Source organism: Euprymna scolopes, chromosome 11 (genome assembly GCF_053919585.1).
Source record: "Euprymna scolopes isolate OS-2025 chromosome 11, ASM5391958v1, whole genome shotgun sequence".
NCBI lineage: Eukaryota > Metazoa > Mollusca > Cephalopoda > Sepiida > Sepiolidae > Euprymna > Euprymna scolopes.
The window spans coordinates 142839954-142851840 of record NC_136492.1 but is presented as its reverse complement, the minus strand read 5'-3'; the positions used below and the strand labels follow the sequence as shown (position 1 = coordinate 142851840).

General features: G+C 30.2%; 1 pseudogene; it reads right to left on the bottom strand.

Annotated features, from left to right (window-relative positions):
- Positions 1 to 10953: 10953 nt before the first annotated feature.
- LOC145288364 (U2 spliceosomal RNA) lies at positions 10954 to 11090 on the bottom strand (annotated as a pseudogene).
- Positions 11091 to 11887: the final 797 nt, after the last annotated feature.

Genomic DNA, 11887 nt, shown 5'->3' with positions numbered 1-11887 from the left:
TAAAATTCATCATTCAATAAGATAAAAAGCTATAGCAAACATCTAAATGAGTATTTTAACTATAGTTCCTGATTTCAAAAAGCGAAAAATTAAAAGGTAAATATCTCTATATATTTTTAAAGCAAATTTATTATGTAAATTCAAATCTATATTTTTCTCTACTTATTTCTATCTCTAACCCATATTAATTTTCTTATAAATTTTAAATCCAGACCTTTTATTTCAATTTTTTCTGATTCATCTGCCTTACTTTTAATGCTAGGTTTATTTATTGTGTCTTTTAAATTCAATAAAAACCCTTCAAAATTTGCTGACGAGGAGACCTTGCTTATTAAAAAACTATATGTAATTATTGTACATAACTTGATGTATATCACAATAAAAAGCATTGTTTTCCGAAACGATCGTACAGATAATTGATTTTGTCATTGTTCCTTCTTATGAAACGGATTTTTAATTTAATTATAATTTGATTTTTAAATTTTAAATTATCAATCACATTACTTAATATATATATATATATATATATATATATATATATATATATATATATATATATATATATATATATATATACGTGTGTTATGGGTAGGGGTAGTGTACGTATGGACATAAAAGTTTGTATGTATATGTTAATGGCTGTGTTTATGTAAACATGTATTTACATTTGCGCAAGTTTGTAAATTGACTTATCTATCCATTTATTGCATTGTATTCATTTATTTATGCTGTACTTAAGGTTTTCTTTACTCTTTTACTTAAGGGTATATGCCTGTACGTGGATAAGTTAACTAGTATCTCTACAAAAATAATAATTTTCGCAGACATAAAACCTTCAAAAAGTAGTTTGACAAAAAGCGTTCGTTATTCTTTTTTAGCCGAGTCATTAATTTTCCCGTTTTTTTTTTTGTATTCGTACTTTAGTCGATAAAAGATATGAAAATGGTCAATATTTCTTCATTATTTTGAAATTGTTCCATTCCAATAAAGTTATTTCCTGTTTATTGAACACTTATATATACACACACATACACACACAAACACGCACATATATATATACATATATATATATATATATATATATATACTAGCAGGGGTACCCGGCGTTGCTCGGATGTTTCGAGGTGTGTGCGGTTTTGAGTAAATCAAAACAAAAGAATAAAGTACCAGAAGTGTCTTCCTGAGACTGTTCATAATGTTCCCATTGTCGACTTCTTTTTCTGGTTGCAAAAAAAAACAATCAGCAACTTGTTATCGACATTGTTTCACTGTTTATGAATATTGAAATAAAATACATTACTACACATCACTTTTAATCACTGTTAATCACTTGTATCGACATCTTAAAACTTTTCTTACTCTTTATAAATGACAACGTTAATGTGTATGAATATTGAAATAAAATACATTAGTAAACATTTATTAATATCTTTTTTTTACTGTTTATGTGTCAATGTTTTCGACTTTTTCTTGTCTGATATTGAAATATTATATATATGAAATATTGAAATTATTCTTATATTGAATATTGAAATAAAAGACATTACTACACATTTATTAATAATATCTTATTGAATATTGCAGTAATACTTACGTTTAATTAATGTTATTTTCTGTTTTAATAGCATTTTATTTTTAAATGACGACGTTTGTACTGTTTATGAATATTAAAAGAAAAAGAATTACTAAACATTTATTAGTAAGAAAATGGGTGCTAGTGCACTGATTATCCGCGCTATATTTGAAATCGTATTTCTAAGATTAAAGTATAATGTTTTTTCGTGCTGTAATAACGTTATTATTTAAGAAGCCATTCTTAACATGGGGAGGGTGCAAATGCGCCTAAAAAAGTAGAATCACATTTTACGGAATTAGCTAAGAGTGTTAATTTACAATAACAGGTATGGCACCATTGGCACTTCTGCATGTCAGTAACATGGAGCTAATGCGTGTAATTTAGTTTTAAGAACCGCCGACAGATGTCGTTTGTCAGGCAAAGAACCGGGGTCGATAACAATTGTTGTAATGAATAATTATAATGAAAAAAAAAAGAAGTTTAATTCCACACACAAAACTAAAAACAAAAAAAAAAGTTGGGAAATTATTTTAATATTCATTTTAAGAAAATGCTATTAAAAAAGAAAAAGTCGATAAAAGTGAGGCATAAACAGTAAAACAACAAAAAAGCTGTTAATAAATGTTTAGTAATGTATTTTATTTCAATATTCATAAACATTAACGTTGTCATTAAAAAAGAGTAAGAAAAGTTTTAAGAAGTCGATAAAAGTGATTAAAAGTGAGATATTATTAGTGTGTAGTTATGTATTTTATTTCAATAATAATAAACATTAACGTTGTCATTTAAAAAGAGTAAAAAAAGTTTTAAAAAGTCGATAAAACTGATTAAAAGTGAGATATTATTAATGTGTAGCAATGTATTTTATTTCAATATTCATAAACAGTGAAACAATGTCGATAAAAAGCTGTTACTATGGCAACGAAAACATGTCCTTACAAAGAAAGAAAGAAAGAAAATAAAAGGACGGAAGGAAAGAGCAAAACGGAAGTTGTGTTTGTGAAAGTAAGTTTGGTGCGTTTCACGTAAATGTAATTCCAGGTTTTCATAAAACTCTAACCATGCGGGTTATAACGAAATCGAAGTAATGTAATTGTGAATTCCATTCCAGGTAACGGATTGTGTTCTGTTTTAATTTAATTTTATTATAATAAATGCTTTATAAATTGTGTTTATGTTTTATGCTATTCAATGGCAAAATAACCGTGATTCGTTTCAGCGTAAGTCCAGACCAGTTTTTAGATAAATTCTAACCGGTGATCGGTTTTAAATGTCTCCTGTGAACGTTCTGGAACGGTGTAAGTGAGTGGCGGTGGTAGGATGAATTTGTTAGAGAGAGTATACTTTACTACTTCCATTAAATGTAACCGATTTTTACAGTGGACTCTCACCAGACAGAATATAGGAAACTCTGATCAGCAAGATACTGGACAGCTAATAAGCCTATAACATACGACAGATGTCGCGATTCAGTTTGTGAATGATACGGCTGCACCCAATGTATACAGGTGCAGTCCTATGAATGTCAAAGTCGGAGGGGAAAAATGAGTTCATTTTATTTATATAGAGAAGATATATAGCTTCATGTGAAAGAGCAAATGAGAAAGCTCAATTCCACAAAATAATAATTGTTTTCCTATTATACAGGGTAGGCCAAAATATGGGTCCTATTTTTAAAAATTCATAAATTCATGTAAGTTTTAAGAAGTGTTTTTCGGCCAAAATTTGTTTTGTTTATTTCAAAAAAATCTCGGAAGGGTCAGTCTACACACACATAACGTTTGGTGAGTTTAACTTTTATTTTGTGGAAGTTATTCAAATTTAAAGATAGGACCCTTATTTTGGCCCATCCTGTATATATATATATATATATATATATATATATATATATATATATATATATATACATTTATAATTGCTGTCTTATTGTATATATATATATACACATATATATATATATATATATATATGAGAAAGATAATTAAAACTGTAAGTTGAAGTTTAAATTAATTGTTCGATTGAATACTCTAAAAACAATTTACAAAGTCCTTATTCCGCGGAGCTTCAAAGAATGCTATCCTTATTATTCTTCTCATCGGAGGACATAAAAAATCAGCAAATTATATTTGTGGCAATGCTAGAATCTGCTAGTAAAGTCATTACGTGAAACCGCAAGTCATTGTAGTTATAAATTGGCAAATAAAAAAATGAAACAATGTTGTATATATATATATTGCAGAATAGTTCTTTAGAGAGAATGGAGTCCAAAATGTCCAGTGTGACGATTCATATAATCCGATTGGAATATATATATATATATATATATATATATATATATATATGTATATATATATAGTAAGCTGCTAATTCATATATAATTTTATCATATATTTTTTTATACATATATTGTGTTTTGATAATTTTTTGTTACTAGTACTTCACTTCGACTTTGTTCGGGCCGTACTTACTGTTCATAATTTATGTGCATATATATATAATTTTGACTCATGTCCAGGTTACCTACATCTTAAATTTCAAGCGTTTACACCAAAAATTGCCGAAAGAGTTTAGTAGAGTCTGCAAAGATCAAATCTTTAAACTTTGATTTCTATGCAGCCAAACTGTTTAAGAAGCTTGCCGCATGTCTGAATAAACTTTATCTAAAATTCCACATGTTTTGACCTAAATTTGGCTGACTAGTTTGCTAGAGACCGCAAAGGTGAAATGTTTTGAACTTTGACTCCTTGACAGCCAAGTCGTCGGCCAAAAAACCGATTAAAAGCCTTGCCCTATATCTGAATATATTTTGTGTAAAATTTCAAATGTGTAGACCAAAAATTAACTGAGTAATTTGGTAGCGATCGCAGAGGTTACATTTTTTAAAAACTTTGAACACAATTTTGACCACATCAACATTTATTATTTTGGGCTCAAATCAAATTAAAACGTCTTATCCATTTTTAAGCAACCTACATATACATTTCAAGTGTTTAGACTCAAATTTGGTGGGGGAGTTTGGTAGAGTCCTCAAAGGTTAAATCGTTGAACTTTTTGCCGAAAACCGATTAAATTTTTTTATTCTAATCTCAATACCGCTTATATAAAATCTCGAGTCAGTAAACCGAAAATTGACAGAGTAGCTTAGTAGGAAAATGTACACACACAGACACACATACACACACACAGACACACATACACACACAGAGACAATTTCACGTTTATAGATGTATAGATAGATATTTTATTTTAAAAGTCAAAATGAAATGATTTCCATAGAAAAGGTTATTTAGAATCTTGTTGAACGACGGAAAAAGTTGTCAACACGAATACATTATTGATTTAATATAAAATATTTTCATCGTTCATAAATAAGATTAGTGGTGGACTTAGCATCTGATGAGAATATTTAATCTTTTTTCAATTTAGCTTAACTAAAAGACTTGTTTGATACGCAATTGAAATCCGTTGAGCTAGATAATACAAGCAAGGAAATTTGTTTGTTATAAGTATAAAGCTATGGTGTTCGAGTATACACTACCACAATTTATACTTAATTATGTGATAAATCATCATGTTAAGTCTTACCCCAACTACTGACTGTGTAATATTGGGCAATAATTGTTATGCTGACAATTTAATAGTAATTGGCAATGACAATGGCTTCATATTAAGGTCATTAGACTCTAATTCAGATGAATTAAGAAACCTAATGAAAGCAGAAGATTGATTAGTAAAACATAAACTGTCTAGATGAAAAAGTGCTGGCATATAGATAAAATATAAAGAAAGGCAACATTAGCTAACAAGAACACATTTGCCATTCTGTCTACGGTTCTAGGTCAGCATTGTTTGACGATAGCGGTTTCAATCCCACCCAAAGCCGGCCAAAGGATTAGTAAGCCAAACCGAGGTGAAACCACAACAACTACGGAAGGCAGTAATTGCTGATGATGCAATTAGGAGTTTCGGCGTTCCAATTTGATCGCGGTTAAACATCTGACGAAGGCCAGAGAAATAGTTGGCCGAAATATCGTGAAAAAACAACTAAAAAGATGAGGATAATAATACGCAATACAAATAAATTAATATTAATTCGTATAATTATTTATTTGAAACAACTTTATTTTGAAGTAAGGACTGCTAAATATTGCACATTAAATTTATATATATATATGTGTGTGTGTGTGTGTGTGTGTATATATGTATGCATACATATATATATATATATATATATATATGTATAAAAATATAGAATATATGTATATATTTTTTAAATTTTATTTTAGGTAAGAAGATATCCAAAATTAAGAATAATTGAATTTCAGTTAGGGTCAATGATAGTGCTCAATTAAAGAAAGCAAATTATTTTTTAAATTTTTTATGTAAAGGAGAACTTTAATTTTTGCTCATTGCAATATTTCTCTCCTCAAAATTTAAAAAGGTCTGGAACTTTCTCGTAGCGAGATATGACTGGATTTACATAAAAAAAATAAATATATATGCATATATATATTTATTCTTTATATATATATATATATATATATATATATATTTATTCTTTATATATATATATATATATATATATATATATATATACATACATATATATACATATATAATAGGAGTAAATTTCCAAATTAAGGAAAAGGTTGATAAGAAACTTTTCAAATTCGAAAGAGATGAATTATAAATATAGAGAAATATATTTATATTTTAACAACCTTATCCAGATTCAAAGGCTCAATATCAGCAATGTCCAATAATTGGTGTTGCAGAAATCCAATGAGAGTATGAAGTTCAGTTATGGGTCGATCCAATCAAAGATTTAAAACAGGTGTTCTTTGGAGTCTCTTTAAAAATATCCAGGGATGAAGGAAAAATGACATATTTTTTAGATGAATCTTGCGTTGAAGAGTGGGGGTAAAATATAGTCCATGGAAGATAGATGTTAAAGCTTAGAGAAGAACGTGAGGACTCAAACTGAGGATATGGGCTTTAAATGGAGCAAACATAAAAATAGCTAGATATAGAATTTTGTAACATTGGCAAAACGGTGGTTTCATGGCCAAGTCAAATCATAAAGTGGTGAATTGTAGTGAAAATAAACGCAGAAAGTAAGTATAATTATATTTGTTTATATCTATAGTCCATCTCTTTCGAATTTGAAAAGTTTTTATTAACATTTTGTTTAATTCTGAAATTTTCTCCTATTATTGCTTAAGATATCCATGTGATTTCAGTGTTGTTACCTTATCTAAATATGGTTAACAAGAATACCCCCCTTCTCTCTGCTAAAAAGTATACAATACACTAAGAAACAGGACTACATCCACAAATTTGTCCAATCTTTAAACATTTTCCTGAAAATATATAACATAGAGAATTGAACTATAACAATAACTTTAGTTTGACATAACAACTGAAAAGTATCCCACCCAGAGCTCCTATCCCATCAACTCTACTAGAGAACATAATAAGATTGTAAGAGAAACAGCTGTATTTTATGGAATTAAATTCCCAACCCACCCCAATTATAATATTTATTTAGATGAATTTAAAAATGCTATGATACACTTGGTAAAAAAGATTAAATTTGAAAAACATAAGCACCCTTTCAACTCTATTACTAGCATAATATATAATTTATCTAGAAAAGTTAAAAAAATCTAACTTACTTGTCCCTACTGATAAAATATAAAACTATTATAAAATCGATTACCCAACTTAAAAAAAAAACTAACGTATAAGGAGATGAATAAATTATATGAACATTTTAGATAGCACAAATCTTGACGCTAAAAACATACTTAAAAGAAATGAAAATTCATAACAAGTGACCACAAGATTTACTCCCAAAGATCAAAATCCAACTTTCAGGGCAACCCTGCTATTAGACTGATTTGACCCTCTAGCTCAGATTTGGTAGCAGTAAGCAAAAGAATTCTTGACAGAATCATCTCATCCATTAAGAAAATAGTATCCTTTCCTTCTCTGGGAATGTGCGGACTTAGTTTTAAAATGGGTTCTTAATCTTAAAAATAAACAAATTCTGACATTTATAACATGTATCTAGACAATTCTTTTTACTTTCTGATAATAAATTTGTACTAGGGAAAACACACCCAATTATTTTGATATTCTCATGGAAGCATCAAGCTCTGCGACATAGATCTTATCGGCCTATACCTGTTGAAAGAACTATAGCTCGTATTTAAATATATTCAAGGAAGACTTTATAGAGATGACACCCTACTTTTACGTAGAGCGAGACTTAGGGAATATAATAACACCATTAAAAGAATGCACTCTTTGTTCAATAACTTTAGACTCGGTATAATTATAGACCTTGATAAAAAAACACAAACTTTTTAGACGTTACTCACAACTTAATGTCAAAATCACATAGTCCCTTTCACAAACACAACCTTACTGTATTCTTTGTCAATAAATTTTTAAACCACCATAATTCTATTATAAAATCGATAGTACCCCCTGAAATACTTTCGACCTAAACTGTACATTTTTCAATAATGCATTACTAAATTCGGGATACTCTTAGAAAATAAAATTCACCCAAGGAAAACTTCCACCAAACCGCCTTAAGTCGGTAATCACACATAATATGACACGAAAAAGAACAAATCTAAACTCTTCACCCAATTTAAATAGTAATTAAAAAACTTATTAACTAATAGGACCACCCCCAAAAATAAACCCCACCGTATTCTTCCCCGTAACTGTCTTAAAAAGAATTAAAATATCTGGTTTAACCCCCCCCTTTAGAAGTAACGTCTTAACTAATATACCAAACGAATTCTTTAGAATTACTCGAAACTTCATTTAAACACCCACATAGATATAGCATTATTTGGAACAAAACTTCAATTAAAATGTCGTATTCAAATATGCCTAATATAGCTCAAACAATGATAACCCATTATAATAAGGACATCTGGAATACTCAATCTGGATCTAACTCCTCTACACCCACCGCTAATTTTAACTTCCAGAAGAAATTGAACTGCCATTTAAATAATAAGTGAATGCATAAATATGTAATCTATGCGTGTATCGTGACCGTATTACATCAAGACTCTCCCCCTCTGTTGTTCCTGACAACTTTAACTCAATCCTAATCTTCGTCAAGTAACCCCCGAACCATTCTTAGACTCCATCCCACGGCTCTATCTCCACACTAATTAAACTTAATGAAAAGCATATGGCCAACAATAAGGGCACAATACTCTCTCTTAAAACTCAAAACATAAACTTCTCTATTGAATGGTCAGTACTCAAAAAATCTAAATCCTCTATACCTGGCGCCAGATATTGTAATATTTGTATATCGGAAGCTGTAAGCATAATCTCCTTATCTCCAACTTTTTACATAATAAATTCTTTAAAAAATAATTTCAAGCTGCAAATATAAATACAGGCAATTTGAAATTGAAATTGAATTTGTTGGTAAATGTTATATCAAATAATTTTCTCGCCCGTTCTTTAAAGTTCAATTTTTGAATTGTTTGATTTTTATAACCTTAAAGTACACATTAACTGTCTAACTAAAATCTCTTTTATACTCTTCTAAAACATTTACCCCAAGATTTTATCAACCCCTTTTACCCTTAGCCATAAAGTTCTCCCGTTTAAGTACCTTAACACTATCTACCTATTATACAATACACAATTATTATCTACACCATCACTCTATTCCGCTCTATCCTCGACCACTTCACTCTATATTAACCCTACTCATGTTGTCCCTTCATTTTATTACTTCCCGATCCTTTTTTGCTTTAGACTTTTCCGGTTATTTTTTCCATCTTACTTTATTATGAACTATCATCCATCCTTTTATATCCTCACCTAATTTAATTTCAAATTTAGCCATCACTTAAATTCATTTGCGATATCCTATTCCTTAAAACCAGTCCAAAAGCAACATAATCGTTTAACACACGACTTAATGTCATACATTTTTCAAGCTTTATTTATCATACATTTTTATCGTTTTAAACTCTGTCATAGATTCAGTATCCCTAAGTATCACCTTTATTAAGTCCTCTTGTCCAATATATAACTATATATGCGGTTCCTATATGTATTTCCTTCTGACTCTATTTTTTATTCGCTTATTTTAATTTCTTTTTTACTATCTTCCCCCACTTCAAACAACATTCCTTTACACCAAGTAACAGAACATATTGTGAATTTAGTTCTACAATATCGTGCCATCTATTACTTATACTGAACTCTGTTAATGACATTGAGCCTTTTAAATCTGGATAAAGTTGTTATTCTATAAATATATTTATCTTTCGAATTTTAAAAGTGTCTTATTAACCTTTTCCTTAATTCCGAATATTTCGTTTTTATATATGTACACACACACACACACACACACACACACACACACACACACACACACACACACACTTATATATATATATATATATATATATATATATATATATATATATATATATATACGCACCTATCAACATTAAAATTCCTTGACATGTTCTAACTTTTCTGGAATTTTTTCTTGACTATGGTCTTCAATTTAATTTTATTTTTTTGTTTTACGATTATAAAAACATTTCTTAATATTAAATGCAACATTTACGCATAGAATATTACTTTTAAAATAAAATGATTAACTTTTTTCAATTATACGTTTGGGTGTTAAAATAGAGATACATATGAATTAATTCAATGTTCGGGAATCTATTTCTTTCGAGTTATATGGATATCACTAACACGGATTTCTTTCACAATGTTTCGGAATTTTTTTGCGATGCTATTGTTTCATCAAAATAGCAATAATAAATTTATGTTTTGGGGGTACTTAAAAAATAACTTTATTGCATATGTTTTTCATTTAAACAAAATAATACATTTCAAGTAAGACTTAAAATATGTGTTTATCATATTATGTGATGATTATTTAAAATATATTGAAACTTTCATGCTGATTATCTGATTTTTGGTGATTTTCTATTGAGGAAAACAATACAAAATCTTTAAAAATTTTAGGAATCGCCTATTTCTTGCACAGATATCTACTTTGTCGTAACAATGCTGTTCCAACTTAGTTACTATTTTACATTTGAAAAACGAACACATTCTAAACAAGGCCGATAGCCATTAGTCGCGTGCTTTCGTGTAATGAATGAATGCGTGAATGTAGGATTCACATGAAATTCTTAAAGATAAACTAAAATGACCGAAAAATGGGCTGAAATGACTTAAATGAATAAAAAGTAAATTACTAAGATCTTAAGGATGAATTGAATGACCTTAGAATGACTTGAATGCTTAAATAACTGGAATACTTAAAAAACAACTTGAATGGCTTTGAGACTGACTGGTTGTAAAGTGGGTGATCGTTTTACATCAAATTAATACAGAAAATTTATCCTCCACATTATATCACAAAGTTACAAAAATAAGTACTGCATGTAGAAAGGACAGATACTACACTTTGATCTTAGCCAAAAGGCCAAGAAAAGGTTATTTATTTGCTCCTCCACCGAGAATATCAGGCACAAGGCCGATTTTTAATCTAAGGAATGAAGGGGACATGGGGACCCACTCCCCGGGAGTAGGAGAGCTGGATAGTGACAATTGGTATGAAGGGTTAGTATTTATTTTCTCCCCCACCAAGGAAATTAGGCACAAGGGCGATTTTTAATGTGAGGAGTGAATGGGAAATTGAGACCAACTCCCAGGGGAGTAGGGGAACTGGATAGTGACAATTGGTATGAAGGGTTTTCCGTACATTGACCAAGGTCTTATATGTGGGGCTGCCCCCACATATGGTGTTTGCTTGGAGTGTCTGCGGGATAGATACTACACTTTGATCTTGGCCAAAAGGCCAAGAAAAGCTGTGTTTATTTGCACCCCCACCGAGCAAATTAGGCACAAGACCGATTTTTAATGTGAGGAGTGAAGGAGAAATGGGAACCAACTCCCCGCGGAGTGGGGGAGCTGGATATTAACAGTTGGTATGAAGGGTTGCCCCTACATTGACCAAGGTCTTATACGTGGGGTTACCCCCACATATGGTCTTTGCTTGCAGTATCTGTCGGAGCAGATACTACACTTTGATCTTGGCCAAAAGTCCAAGAAAAAGCTAAGAACAGCATTTATTAACAACAGACCTTTGATCCTAACCAAAAAGGCCAAGCACAAAAGTGTTACGGACAGACCGACAGACCGACCGACTGACCGACATACCGACCGGCCGACGAACGGACCGACGGAGTGACTTACCTAGTCGCTTGCACGCGAATAAAAATATAGAGTACT